A 16429-nucleotide genomic window follows, 5' to 3' on the forward strand; every position below is an offset into this window, starting at 1 on the left:
TTTTTTTTCTAATCAATAAAATTTATGATAGACAAAATTATAGTAAAAGATAAAAATGTAAAAATAATTTTTAGAAGGTTACAAAAGAAATTAGAAGTAGATAGGTTTGTTAAGGGCCCGTTTGTTTTGGCTTTTTTAAAAATGATTTTTATAGTGTTACAAAATTTTGTGAAAAAATTTTTTATAAAGAAACTTTTTATAAAAGCTTCAAATGAAAATTTTGTTTGAATAATTATTCTTAAAATGTGATTTTAGGTATTTCATCTATTTATGGGTAAAAAATTTGGATATCAAAATTTCAAAAAATCACTTAATTTTGAAGCTATTTCAAATAGATTTTCATAAAAATCATTTTTGAAATACAACTTTTTAAAAAAATTGTGATTTTGATAAAATTTTGGTCTTCAATAATCTATGTTTATGTTCTAGGAGGTCAAAATTAGTGTTTCATTTTAGAAAAAATGAATATAAAAAAACTTGTAATATTTTAAAAAACTATTTTAGAAAATCTATTTTCAAAAATACAAATAAAAAATGCAATCTATTTTTTTAAAGCTGAAACAAACTGCCCTTGTATCAATAGATTTGTTGTATTATTTTTATTTCATTCCATTCCCGTTCAAGGTTTTAGGTTTTCTTTCATTTTAATTCCAATTCCAACAAGACAACAACAATGTCGCTTTTAAGGTACGCTGTTTCTGTTTCCTTTCCCAATTTGAGATCATACTCACACTGTCCTCAACATTTCAATATTGATGATGTTGTATCTTTGTTCCACCGAATGCTCCATAAGAATCCTACCCCTCCCGACATTGAATTTGGCCAGATTTTAGGTTCTCTTGTCAAAGCCAAACACTACACCACTGTTGTTTCCCTTTCTCGACAGATGGAATTCAGTAGAGTTATTCCTGATTTTGTTACTCACAAAATTCTCATCAACTCTCTTTGTCTATTGGGTCATGTTACTTTTGCCTTTTCTGTATTCACAAAGATTCTCAAGAGAGGTTATCGCCCAGATTGCATTACCTTCAATACACTCATCAAGGGTCTCTGTCTCAAAGGTCACCTCCATCAAGCATTGCAATTTCATGATAAACTACTAGCTCAGGGATTTCAGTTGGACCAAATTAGTTATGGGATATTGATCAATGGTCTATGCAAAGCCGGACAAACAACCGCAGCGCTACAGTTGCTGAGAAGAGTTGATGGGAAATTGGTCCACCCTGATGTGGTAATGTACACTACCATTATTGATAGCATGTGCAAAGATAAACTTATTAATGATGCATGTGATTTATATTCCGAAATGCTTGCTAAGAGGATTTCCCCTGATGTTTTCACTTACTCTGCCTTAATTAGTGGTTTTTGCTTTGTTGGTAAATTAAAAGAAGCAATTCATTTATTTAATAAAATGACATTGGAAAACATCAATCCGAATGTGTATACCTTTAGTATATTGGTTGATGCCTTTTGTAAGGAAGGGAAGGTGAAAGAAGCACAAAATGTGTTAGCTATGATGATTAAAAATGAGATTAAACTTAATGTTGTTACCTACAATTCATTAATGAATGGATATTGTCTAGTAAATGAAGTGAACTAGGCCAATGATATATTCAATATTATGTTCAAAAGGGGAGTGACGGCTGATGTTCGGAGCTATACGATCATGATCGATGGATTTTATAAGGTTAAAATGGTAGACGAAGCTATAAGTCTCTTTAAAGAAATGCGTTGTAGAAAAATCATTCCTAATACGATAACTTATAGTTCCCTTATTGATGGCTTGTGCAAATTGGGGAGAATCTCATATGCTTTGGAGCTTGTCGATGAGATGTGTGATAGAGGTCAACTACCTGATATAATTACGTACAGTTCTATATTGGATGCTTTATGCAAAAACTATCAAGTTGATAAGGCAATTGCATTATTTAAAGTATTTAAAGAAAAAGGTATTCAACCTGATGTGATCACATACACTATTCTTATCGATGGATTGTGTAAAGGTGGAAGACTAAAGGATGCACAGAAGGTTTTTGAAGAACTTTTGGCCAAAGGCTACAATCTTGATGTCTATACATATACCGTCATGATCCATGGATTTTGTAAGAGTGGCTTGTTTGACGAAGCGTTGACCTTGCTGTCAAAAATGAAAGACAATGGTTGCATTCCGGATGCTCAAACTTATGAAATCATTATTCTTTCCCTATTTGAAAATAATGAAAATGAAAAAGCTGAGAAACTTCTTCGTGAAGTGATTATGAGAGATTTACTATGAGACCAATAATAGGTAAGATGTATTTCTATTTCTACATTATCATTTTGAATTTTTGTTTCGACATTATTCCATCTTTTCATTAATGTAGTTGCTTCTGCTAATGGGAAAAAGATATATGTTTTTGTTGTTTGTGTACTTCACAAAATGATAGATTGGTGAGTTCCAATTTGAAGTGTTGGGCTGCGTTTGTACTTAGTCTATTGCACCTCTGGCCAATACCTTTAGCAACAGCAATTATCTTGATGTTTTAAATGATAAAATATCTTGATGAGTTTTAGGAAGAGAAGGCGTGGATAAGTTTGTTACGTCGTTAGGCAGGGATATATCTTCCCATAGGTGCTTCTGGTTTAGGGCTATCTATTCACAGTTTAAAAATATGTTTGCTTATTTAGGCCTAAAAGCATAGCCCATAATATTATGTGTTAGTAAGTAGAACATCGTGTGTGCTAATTTCAGTTTTAGGTTAGAGAAGTAGAACATCGTGTTCGTGTGTGCTAATTTCAGTTTTAGGTTTGGAAGCCAAAGTCTCTTTGCCTTTGGTTTTGAGCTGTTTCTCTTGTCTTTTTAATGTCATTGCTGTTCTGAAATTACAATACTTCCATCAATACAATGTCCCTTTGAATTAATTTCCACTACAATACATGAGGCAGCTGAGCTGTTTATTTCAATTTGGAATCCTAACAAATGCAAATAAAGATTTAGGACCCATGAGAAATTTTGGCAGAAAAAATGTGGTAAGTTATTGCTAATTACTAATAGGACACATGAATTTACATTATAGATTTAGGGAGTTGTATACATGATACACATTATGACAAACTAACCTTCAAAATACATTTCAGTTTCCTGAGTATGGCTACTAGTTGTGCATTCTTGCTGGTTGATTCCACAGAAAATAAGTGTGCATGCTCATTCAAATGGAGTGCATTGAATTATGAAAGTAGCATGCAATCATCACGGTTTAGGAACACAATAAGATAACTTATCAATGAATATATTATAACTTCATTTCTCGATCAAGGTTTATTACGAGCTAAGATCCTCTCTATTTTTTCTCTCTTCTATTTCAAATGATAATTAGACTAAGGAATTATTTGAAAAATGAGTCCAAGTGGGCCATTGACCATGTCTGAAAGATATTGGCCTGGTAGATAGGAGTTAGATATTGACAAGGAAGACCATATTTGTTTATGATTTCTCGATATTTATCAATTTCAAATACGTATTTAGCCCAGCACATTAAGAATGTACAAGTTGTACACTTTTCATATACATAAATCAGTTTTGTATGCATTAGACATTATTTCTCTATTATAGTTTGAGAGTAGAGAGAATTTTAGAAAAGAGGAGAAAATTAAAGAATCTAAAATGTTTTATTCTCAATATGATAAATTGCGCACCAGTCATATTTTATAGATGGTAGGTTGAGCTATCACATTCTCATGTTTTGTGCTGCGTGTACCTTTAGACCGAATTGTGTTGTGCTGCCAAACCAATATACTCAAGAAAAATAGTGTTCACAAAAGTTGCAAGAGTTGTTGTTGTATTACTTTAAGAAAAAGTGGAATTTGTTTGAGTCTCTTAGTTACATGGACATGAGTTCAATCAATGGTTGGTGCATATAGAAAAATACATGTTGAGAAATCATGTGTGACATTGTCTTTTCTAAAAGTCTTTTAAGATGTATCAACTAGACAAATACGTGTTGGAAATATATTAAGAAAATTATTAAAATTTTTGTTCATTTTAAAATATTTTAAAAATATGGTGTTAAAGAACATATGTTTAAAATATATTTTTGGAATGAGCGTAAAAGACTATATTCAAAAAATTATATTAAAAAAAGGAGTCATAGTGATGTCATCTAGAGCTTTCAAAACAGGCTACTCGATTCTAAATAGCAATATTTTAAAATTTGAACCAGTCATCAAGAGTCACTGGATTACTAGTCAGCCTAGTAAGTCAGTGGTCAAACTGCATGACTTCTAATTCAGTTTATATAAATTAAAATAAATTATGAAATAAATTTTTACATAAATTTAATAACTATAAAATCTACAAAGAAAATTAGATGAACTTATTCATGCAAATAAGTTGAATAAATATCTTAAATAAAACTCCAACTTTCAAACGTAACAATTTGCTATGTTCATAAATTAATCAAAGTTGGAAAAAATAATTGTATGATATAATAATACCATAATTGATAAACTAACATAGAACATAAACAAATATTATGCTCTACATGAATAATTAAAAATAAAAAATAGGGTAGAAAAATAAAAATCTATAAATAAAAAAGTTAGAAAAAATGATCTAATCTAGAACATAAACAAATATTGTGCTCTACATGAATAATTAAAAATAAAAGATAAAGTAAAAAAATAAAAAATCTAAAAATAAAAAAGTTAGCAAAAATGATCTGACTTTTACTTAAAATTAATAATAAAATTTATACTGAAAATAATGTGTAAATTAAATTTCATCTTTCTTTGGTAACAAACTTTTTTTTTCAAATAATAAGATTCATACTTAAAGTATAATTTCATTTTTCATCGGTGACATAATTTTTTTTTCAAATTTTTTGTTAATTTATAGTATTATTATATCGTAAAATTAATTTTCTGTTTTTAAATTTATTATATTATTATATTATATAATTAATAATAAATAAATTTAATGAAAATGTATTAAGAGAATTATTGTAATTATAAAATATATAACTATGTGTTATGAAATTAACCAAAATAATATAGAGATGAATGAGAGAAAGAGAAGAGGAGAAAATAATCTTGTATTATCATCTTTAAGTTCCCTTAACATTGCAACATGATTCATATTTATAGTACAGGACCAATAGCAACCATTAACTTAAGGAATACACAAAGATTAGAAACTTAATTCATAGGAGTTAAGGTATATAGAAAGATTTGGGAAAATAGAAATCCACATCGATTTACTATTATTCATTACTCTCCCTTGATGTTCATTGAGGATATGCCTCGTTACAATCTTACTAGAAAAAACTCAGTAGGAAAAAATTTAGTGAAAGAAAAAGAGTACAATATCCTTTTAAAATAAACTCACTTCTCCCCCTCAGCTAAACGATCATTTTTTTGTTAATAAAGACCAATCTTTTGTACTAGCTGATTAAAAGTTCTATTTGGGAGTGATTTTGTGAAAAGGTCTGCAAGATTATCACATGAACAAATTTGTTGGATGTTTATATCACCACTTTTTTAAAGATCATGAGTGAAAAAGAACTTCGGAGAAATGTGTTTTGTTCGGTCTCCTTTAAAGTAACTGTCTTTCAATTGATCGATGCATGTAGTATTATCTTCATATATGGTCATTGTATTTAATTTTTCAAAAGATAAATCACAAGTATTTTGTATGTGTTGAATTAAGGATCTCAACCAAACACATTCTCGACTTGCCTCATGTAGTGCTAAAAGTTCTGCATGATTAGATGAAGTTGTTGCTATTGTTTGTTTCACCGATCTCCATGAAATAGTTGTACCACTACATGTAAATAAATAACATGTTTGTGTTCCTACCATTATGAGAATCTGACAAGTAACATGCATCTGCATAACCTGTTAATTAGAACTGGATACTTTGGTATAAAACAAACTCATGTTTATTGTACCTCTGAGGTAACGAAGTATATGTTTGACTTTGTTCCTAATAATTGATGATTATCTTGCTAATAGTTTGGCAACAAATGATATATCAGGACATGTATAATTAGCAAGGTACATTAGTGCTTCAATTGCACTGAGATATGGTACTTCAGGACCAAGCAATTCTTCATCCTTTTCTCGAGGTCTGAAAGAATCTTTCATGACTCATCTTAATGCATTATATTTGAGCAATTGTTATATACACAATACATCCAAATGTTCACTTAGATGAGAAGTATTAAAATAAATTGTAAGTTAAGGGAGGATTAAGATATAGTATCTTGTTGGCTGATGCGAATAAATATTTTAATGTATTTGATTGCATGTTTCCAAATCATAATTTAGAATTTATAATCTCATAAGTATCAATCATACAACTAATTGTAGACATCTAAAGAATGATTTTGTTAAAATTGGTGTCTAATCGAGCTTTAGTGGTGATTAAATTCTGAGAAACTGTTGAGTTTAAAATTCATTAAAATTGAATCTTTGTACAATCACACCTCGTAAAATATACAACTGGTATCAATTGAATACCTTTGTGTATTATCATTAAACCATCTTTGGCATAAGTGTTAACGTGATCAAGCTTCAATAAAAGTATAATTATCATATTTTCACTATAAATTTTTTGCGCGCAAGTTTGAAAAACCTTTGATAATCCATTTTGAAAAATCAGTGAAAATTTGTTTAAGTCTATTCACACCCCTCCTCCAGACTGTTTTTCTACTCCATATTCTCATATTCTCATCCATCAACCATGTACGCAAATGTGGAGTGGACCACAAAAAAGTAAAAATTAAGAAAAAAAGATTAAAAATATATTTTAAGAAGAATTTAAAAGTTATAAAATTAAATTAGAGAAACTAAAAAGCCTAAAAAATATGAGAAAATAGAATATAGAGTATCACGTGTTATATTAATTTATACTATTAACCAATCACCAACGTATATTCCGTCAAATCACAATTAGATTTTAAAATAATTTTGGTAAATGACATATTATTTATTTTTTATTGGATTACAATTTAAACTATTTTCCGCTAGATACAAATTCCTTATTAAAAAAAACAATTTAAACTATTTTAGACTTTAGGACATATCTATTAAACCTCAAAAATATTTAACCCTACATCGCAATTAAAGTGATAAATTATAACTTTTTAAATCAATGTTTAAAAAATTGAATTGTATCCGCCGATTAAATCGATAATTAGAGGGGTTACCGGTCTGGTCTGATTGTTGAGTCGAATATGCTAATAAATTATTGAAAATCGATCATAATCTGTCAAAATTAGTGAAAACTTGTGAACGATGGTTTTGAAAAAACAACGGGTTAAATGCATGTTTTTTTCTCCTCAGACAAAACAATGTGATAGACTTGTGTTCAATAACCCTAGATCTAGAAATGCATAAAAAGACAATTAGATAAAACAACTTTTCTTCTTGATTCAAAAGAGGCAGCATACAATGTTTATATAGTAGGGTTTGGTCTTTCTAAATGGGCCAAAAGCCTAAATAAAACACAAAATAGAAAAAGACTTAATAAATAACTTGGACTAATAACACCCCTCTTGGGTTCACACAAAATCTTTAAGCCAATTGGGCCTTCTTTTAATTCTGCTGGCCTTCTTCTTAACATTACTCCCAGGCCCATTAGGAACCTTGTCCTCAAGGTTCAATGGTAAAGAAGTAGATGGGCCGCTCTCTTCTACTGGGCTGTCCCGCGGAGGGAGTCCACTTGCACTTTTATGGGAAGGCTGCAAGCTGTCACGCCTATTAGCTGTTGGAGACAGACCCACGTGATCTGAAGATAAAGTAACCCTTGGGGGATAAGGGAGAATCTGTTTCCTTGCGTCTGATTGGTCGAGATGGATAGCCTTATCACCCCGTGTATTGGAACCAGCTGGAGTTTGGAAAGCGTGTGACTCTTCCCAAGACAAAGTACCATTATTATGAGTTGGCCTTATAATATGGTCATTACAATAAGACTCCACCGAGTAGTTCACTTTCTTCACTTTCGGTACCCTTTCCTCTTCACCACTCAAAACAACCTTTCCACTTGTTTGATGCACTTTCTCCTCTCTTCTTTGTACTTCAGCTAACATCTTCCGATTCATATGTCCTTGCGGTGCTAGATCTGGTGTCTGACTGTTTACACTCTGCAAACCAGTATCCTCTCCTCTTGCATGTGTTGTTCCAGACGAAAACGAAAACGGTAAGGTCTCGTTATTCTTAGTGCGTGCCCTCTGTGATGTCTTTGTGTTAGGGTCTGATTTTATTTGTTGGTGACAGAAATCTTCCGGGTTCACTTCAAAATCAACGATGTCAGGTAAAGGAAGTGGGTGAAAATCCTTCGATGGGTGTGTTCCATGGTACGCTTTCAACAGAGAGACATGAACAATGGGATGGATGCGGGAAGAAGACGGTAGATCCAAGAGGTAGTTGACAGTACCCGTGCGTTTGATGATACGGAACGGACCTAAATAACGTTGCGCAAGTTTCTGAGACTCACGGCGGTGGACGGTCATTTGACGGTACGGCTGCAATTTCAGCAAGACCAGATCTCCTTCCACAAAGGTAACCTGTTTGCGCTTCATATTGGCTTGTTTTTCCATGGCTATTCTGCTTTTCTTCAAATGTTATTTTAACTCAGCCAAAATTTGTTGTTATTGGTGCAGCGCTGCGTTCAGATCTACTTCAGATGCTGAGTGTTGAACATAGTCCATGAGGTTTGGTGGGTCACGACCGTAAAGAGCCTTAAACGGAGTCATCTGAATCGCTGAATGAAACGATGTATTATACCAGTATTCTGCGAGGTGTAAAAATTTGTGCCAAGTTCGAGGGTGATCTCCCGCAAAACAACGTAAGTACGTTTCTAACGAGCGATTTACCACTTCTGTCTGGCCGTCTGTTTCTGGAAGATATGATGTACGGTATTGTAGGATTGTACCGTGATTTTTGAAGAACTCCTTCCAGAACTTGCTTAAGAACAACGGATCCCGATCTGATACGATGGTTTTTGGGCTGCCATGGAGACGAAATACTTCCACTGTGAAGCGGTTGGCCAGATCCTTTGCTGTAAAGTGAGTGGGTAAAGCGATGAAGTGAACAAACTTGGATAACCGATCGCAAATCACCCATATTGCAGTGTGTCCACAAGAACTCGGTAAGTGTGTGATAAAATCCATTGTTATCTCTTCCCATACTTGTTTAGGAATTGGTAAAGGTTGCAGCAACCCTTTTTTTTTCTTCTGAGTTTCATATTTGTTGTGTTGACATGTGGTACACTGTTTAACCATGTTTTTCACTTCGAGGTACACCCCTGGCCAACAAAAGGAAGCGCGTAGCCTAGCCAATGTCGCCTTTACGCCAGAGTGGCCTCCTGTAGGTGTTTGATGGTACTCATGAAGAATGTTTTGTCGCAGATTGGCTATAGCAGGTATGAATAGTCTGTCTTTGTAATACAGTAGACCTTGGTAGACTCTATATTCTGTATTGGTATTTTGGTGATTGGCTAACTTGAGTAAGTTCTGACCCACAGTATCATGCTTGTAGAATTGTTTCAAGGTGCTGAGCACATCTGGAAGAGGAGAAGAGATGACCAGAAGCGTTGCTTTTTCCGGCTCAAACTTTCTGCTTAAAGCGTCAGCCACCAGATTTGACTTTCCAGGTTTGTATGAGATCTCAAAATCAAATCCTTGTAACTTTGCCGTCCACCTTTGTTGTTCTGGCGTTTGTATGCGTTGTAGTAACAAGTTTCTTAGGCTCTTTTGATCAGTATATATGTGGAATTTTTGACCTATAAGATACTGACGCCACTTCTTGACAGCTTCAGTGATTGCCAACATTTCTCGAACATACACGGACGCTGCTTGCATTCTGGGGCATAACTTCTTACTAAAGAAAGCAATGGGGTGTCCTTCCTGTGACATAACAGCTCCGATGGCGACTCCGGAAGCATCAGTTTCTATTGTAAATTCCTTTGTAAAGTCTGGTAGCGCTAAGACCGGCATGTCGGTCATTTTCTGTTTTAACTCTGTAAAGGCCCTAGTGGTCTCTGTACTCCATGTAAAATTAGTGGAACGCAACAGATCGGTGAGAGGAGCGGCGAGTGTGGCGTAATTTTCTAACAAAACGACGATAAAACTCGGTGAGGCCTAAGAATCCACGGAGTGTCGAGAGAGAACATGGTGTTGGCCAATCCAAAATGGCTTTCACCTTTTCTGTATCAGGTGCAACTCCGTCTGCTGAAATGACATGTCCTAGGTAATCAATCTGATTAGCTGCAAAAACACACTTAGACAACTTTACAAAAAATGATTGATCTGTTAACAACTCAAAAATGACCTGCAGATGTGTTAGGTGATCATCAAAATTTGAGCTGTAAATTAAAATATCATCAAAAAAACTAGGACGAATTTTCTTAAGTAGGGACGTAAGAGATCATTCATCGCTGACTGGAAAGTGGAAGGCCCATTAGTGAGGCCAAAGGGCATTACAAGAAATTCATAATGCCCATCAAAAGTTCGAAAAGCTGTTTTATGCGTGTCCTTAGATGCAACTCTGATCTGATGGTATCCTGAACACAAATCTATCTTGGAAAAAATGGTAGCTGAAGCTAGTTCATCCAGTAGTTCATCGATAGTGGGTATGGGGAATCGATCTTTTATAGTAACTGCATTTAGTGCCCTGTAATCGACACAAAATCGCCAAGTCCCATCTTTTTTTAACTAGTAACACGGGTGAGGAGAAAGGGCTAGTACTAGGAATGATTGTGCCTTCCTGCAGCATCTCTTTTATCATAGTGGTCATAGTGTCTTTCTTTGAGTGGGGGTATCGATAAGGTTTAACGTTGATAGGGGGTGTGTTTGGCAACAAGGTAATGTGGTGGTCATGCGGTCTTTGTGGGGGAAGGCCTTTAGGCTGTTGAAAGATAGATTGAAATTGGGTTAGAAGTTTTGTGAGTGGGGGAGGTAAAGGGGAATTGGTACGGTCAGCAGAATTATTTGGTAAATGTTGAGATGGTTTGGGTATAGGTTCCATTAAAAGTAAATGAAATGAGGCAATGGCATCTGTATGAATGAGTTGGCGTAATTGGTTGAAGGTAGTGGTGGTAGGAAGTGATTTAGGGTCGCCGGTGAGAGTTAGGGGATTGTTTTGATGCTGAAAAGTAATGGAAGGGATAGAAAAATCTGCTTGAATGAGGCCAAGAGTTCGAAGCCAAGCCATTCCTAAAACAATATCCGCACCTTCTATAGGAAGTAAGTAAAAGGGTAGGGTGAAGAGTTTATTCTGCAGTGAAATCTGGACATCTGGGCAAATTCCTTCGCATTGAAGGTGAGATCCGTTTCCAACCATTACTGAAAATTGGTTAATTGGGGTAGTGTGAAGATTGAGGTGGTGAGCAATCCTGGGCTGCATAATGTTGTGAGTGCTACCCGTGTCAACAAGAACCATAACGGGTAAGCCATGGATGAATCCTTGAAATTTTAAAGTTTGTGGGGAGAATTGCCCGGTTAGAGCCTGTGTTGATAGTTGAAAATATGTGTCATTCAAATCCAATTCTTGGGCTGTATCCTCCAAGTCATTACTAACTTCATTTGATTCCAATCCTTCTTCTTCAGCCAGCAAAATAAAGAATCGGTTACTAGAACATTTATGGCCGGTGATGAACTTTTCATCACAATTAAAACAAAGACCTTGGGCTCTTCTTTCTTGGAGTTGGGTTTGTGTAAGTTTGCGGATGGGAAATTTGGGTTGTTGTGGGGAAGGGTTCTTTTGAAAGTTAGGATTGGGTTGGGCTGTGGGTATTTGGGCTTTGGGATTGTGAGTGTTAATGGTTGCAGCAGCTTGTTTTGGGAAGGGTGCTGAGAAAGGTTTGGTAAATTTTTGTTTGGAGTCTTTTAGTTTGGACTCAATTAACTTAGCAAGACCAATAGCTTGAGAGATAGAATTGGGTTTGTGTATGGCCAATTCATTTTGAATATCTTGCTGCAGCCCAGAAATAAAACAATTCAGCAATGCTTCAGCGGGTAAGCCCACCACCTTATTACCTAATTGTTCAAATTTGGTTTGATATTCCATGACAGACCCACTTTGTCTTAACTTAAATAATTCAGCTTGATGATTCTCAAAAGTAGAGGGGCCAAACCGTAATTCTAATGCCCTTGTGAAAGAAAACCAATCAGTCAACAAGTTATTGTGATGCATCCATTTAAACCAACCCAAAGCATCTCCTTTCATATAAAAAGAAATAAGCGATAATCGATTTTCCGGTGGAAGGTTATAAAAACTAAAGAATTGGTCAGCTTAAAATAACCATTCTAATGGATTGGAACCATCAAATAAAGGTAGTTCTAGCTTAGGGGAACGAAAAGGTGGTAAAGGGGGAATGTGGGCAAGCTGTTGATATGGGTTTTGGTTGGTAAGATGGGGGGGTAAAACTGGAATTGGGGTAAATGCAGAATGTGACAAATTAAGGTTATATGGTGGAAAGTTTGGTATGGCTGTGGTATTAAAATTTGGTATGGCAGTGGTATTAAAAGTTGAAGGTGGTGGTATGGCTGTGGTATAAAAAGGGGTAGAAAATGGGATTGGTGTTGTTGAGGTGACGCGAGCAGTCCTTAGAGGTGTTGTTTGAGTGAGTGTATGGGGAATGGAAGAGTGGGTAGGTGTAAAAACGTGGGTAGGAGTAGGGGACGAAAAAGACAAGGAAGAAGGTATTTGTGTAGTACCTGAAATGCTGCCACCAGATTGTGCTGTTGTAGAGACAACAGCAGGTTGTTTTCCTTGTTGAATAGAAATTTTTTGAATGGCTGCCATGAGAGCTTCATACCTAGTATCTTCCATATTTTTATCTTTCTCTAACCTTGTATGTAGTTGTCCCACTTGCTGTGCTATATCTTCATGAACTTGGGCAAATCTTACATCCATTTGTTCTTGAGTTTCAGCCATTGCATTATTAAGATGTAAGGTAGACATTTGCATAGCTTCTTCTATTATCTCTTTAGAGGAAGGGTTAGGGGGTTTTGGGGGAGCCATGGGAGGGCAAGAGAAGGTAGAATGAAAGCACCAATGATAGACTTGTGTTCAATAATCCTAGATCTAGAAATGCATAAAAAGACAACTAGATAAAACAACTTTTCTTCTTGATTCAAAAGAGGCAGCATACAATGTTTATATAGTAGGGTTTGGTCTTTCTAAATGGGCCAAAAGCCTAAATAAAACACAAAATAGAAAAAGACTTAATAAATAACTTGGACTAATAACACCCTATTGCACCCCAAAATTTGCCCACCTATTTATTTCTAACTGGCTTAAACTTCGCATTCATATGCATCTCTTCATTAGGGCATTAACATTACTCATGCATCATTAACATCTAAAAACATGGGATCATGGATCATGGAATAAATTGAGGCCTTGCGTAAATGTTGGTACAAGGTTATTTATTTCTTCGAAGAGCGTGTCTTGCACTTGACCAGATGATGTTAATGGCTCATTCATTTGAAGATTACTTAATCAGATGGAATTCTTGGCCTGGGGTTTATTTCTCTAGGCACCTGGTGATCTCTAGGGTTTCCACGCTTGGAATACCTGGTTACCCAGTTTGTTTGAGTTTGAGGCCTAGATTCATTTAAGCGGGTTCTTCTACTACAAGCATCGCCTCATGGTATCTACCATTAATAGTTTGGTTTGATTCATTCGGAAGATTGAATGCAAATTGGAGAAAGTGAAAGTTTACACCTACATTTAAAAGAGAAAGAAACTTCGATTGCTGGAGACTTGTCATGTACCATGCCCATTACAACATTATCTGATTCACTACAGAATGTTCATTACGCAAAACCATCAAAAACAAACCAAAACCATTGCACTATTCAATTGCTTCACATTCCAACAAATCCATTACATGCATACTAGTGAATTCAAAAGAGAAAAGGATTTTGAAAGATGTATCATTTGAATCTAAAATGCCCATACAAAGCCTTTTACAAATATTCAAAAGTCTTTACAAATTTACATATCCAAAGTTCATTTCCCTATCCATACTTCCATTCAAATATTCATTACAAATGCATCAAAAAAAACAGAGTCCATTACATCATTTCAATTACATTTCAAATATCTCTACAAAACTACACAAAAAGAAGGTCCTAAAAGGCTTCAGCATGTATCTTCAAAGCTTCTTCAACATTTCTTCATGCCAACTAGCCATATAGCCCTGCATTCAACAAAACCAATTTCCTACTAAAATTCAGCCCTACATCTATACATACAAAAACAAGAAATTCAAATACAATCATACAAAGGCCACTTCAATCATCAACAGCAAGTCAATTCACTATATAAGTTCTTTTCAGCATGCCATACGATACACCATTCATAAAGGGTTCGAGAATCATCTTACAGCATCATGCCATTACCATATGTTCCCTACTAATGCTATGGGCTCGATGTACCAGTTCGAAAACAGAATAAAAATATAAATCACAATGGCCATACACTGCACAGTTTGATACAAGACTGAACCGAACTTGCTACGCTTCAAAGTTATCATTCCTGCATCAATGCAAACCAGAACCATGCAACATTAACAATACGGACCAGCAGCCTTAAACCGAACCAAAGCTTGTTGCGTAATTCATAAAGTTGAATCCACCTCGCACTCGACGCAATTCCTATCAAAGCACTCCACCAGCCTGCATACCGTCACCGCATCAGTTTCAGACTACTCACATGCTAAGGACAAGCAATGCTCAAACAGTTGACCGATAAAAAATAGGCTCTCATAACAATTTTGATGAAAAATCAGAGAAGAGAAATAAGAGACCGCACCTTTCAGTTTTCAGCTAATCTCAGAGCTCTTGTTCATGGCAGCACTTTAATAGAAGATGTGGTCTTAGATGAAATCCCAAAAAAACAATGCAAAAGAGAAAAAACTATTGAATCAAAAAAGGGCTTCAACCTGACACAAAAATCAGCTTCGGTTAACTCGGTTCAGAAGGAGGATATAACAGACATTTACTAACTGAATTTCACAAGGTAACTGACACTAACAGCCTAACTGCAAAACAGTATTACTAACTAAGCCAATTTCTAACAGCCATAACAAAAAACCAAATCATAACTAACTTCTAAACCTTCTTCAAATTCTCCCCCAATTCCCTATAAGAGAACCATAACCACCAAAACAGAAATCAGCTTCACTCATAACTAACATAACAGTTGCAAAAATCAGTCATAACAGAATGTAACAGATCCCTAACAGAAATAACAACTTTGTAACTAACTTTCAGACAAACTCTAACCACCCTCCATTGCTCATAACTAATTTTCAATCCAAAGGCTCTTATCTCCCAATCTCTAACCAACTCAACAACCTTCGCCCAACTATAAATCACTCTTCCCTCCATTTTCAGAATCTCTCCACCCTTCACTTCACTTCCCTTCTCTCTTTCTTCTGTCCACACACCACCTCCTTCATTCACCTTCTCACTCTCACTCTCTGCAAATTCTTCTCCTTTCTCACTCACCCTGACCACTACACGCTCACCACCTAAAACTCCATTGAAGGTTCTCATTGAACTTCAATGGAGTAGAGCTAAACTTCATCACCGAACCTCATCTCAACCTCTCTCAATTCAGCTTTTCAACCTCAACTCAACTCTCAGAATCTCTCAAGCTCAATCTCAGCGCATCACTACAACCTCACTTGCAACTCTCATCGTCATCATTTCCAATCCACTCATTCTCACACGCAGTAAAAAAGAAAATTCAGAGAAGAAGAAGAAGAAGAAGAAACATCCGAAGAGTTCAAGGAACGAAATATTACCGGAAATCAGAATCTTCCCTTGTCAACTGCATGTACTTCGCATCTTCAGTGTATATCAAGAGCGCAAAACCTCCTCTTGGGATTTTTATATCGATCGCCGAGTTTCGCCGTAAGGTTAGTACATTCGGACTCTTTCTTCCTTCATCTGTTTGGCGATTTTCTCTTCACCATGGTAAAGGTTAAGGCTCCATGAGTCGTTCCCCTGACTTCTCGAGGTCAATTTCACTTCTATTGCCGTTTAATTTTGGTTTAGAACGTTTTAGGGTTTGTAGAATAGGGTCGATTTGAAGAGAATCGAGCGGAATATGGGAAAACTAAGGGGAATTTGGAAGAGAGGGAGTAGAGACGGATGTTTTGGTATGTTCATTGTCGAGTTTGGGTGACCTCCGCCGCCTCCGACGCGGCGGAGCGATTTCCGGCGAGGGAGAGAGTGATACGAGAGTGGGGGCAGTCTGAGGGGATTGGGATCGTCGCATGACAATTAACCCTAAATCCATCTTCCTTTCTTTTTTTTCTATTATTATTATTTTCATTTTTTTGTTTAAATAAATCCAAAGTTTGAAAATTGATAAAAATCTCAATGGTAGTTGCATAATGAAAACCTAGATCAATGATCTACCCTGGGCCGAACGA

At 35.4% G+C, this 16429-nt stretch overlaps 1 pseudogene; it reads left to right on the plus strand.

Annotated features, from left to right (window-relative positions):
- Positions 1-626: 626 nt before the first annotated feature.
- LOC131653272 (putative pentatricopeptide repeat-containing protein At1g12700, mitochondrial) overlaps positions 627-16429 on the plus strand; it is a 75706-nt pseudogene continuing 59903 nt past the window's right edge.

The sequence above is a fragment of the Vicia villosa genome, linkage group LG2, assembly GCF_029867415.1.
Source record: "Vicia villosa cultivar HV-30 ecotype Madison, WI linkage group LG2, Vvil1.0, whole genome shotgun sequence".
Lineage (NCBI taxonomy): Eukaryota > Viridiplantae > Streptophyta > Magnoliopsida > Fabales > Fabaceae > Vicia > Vicia villosa.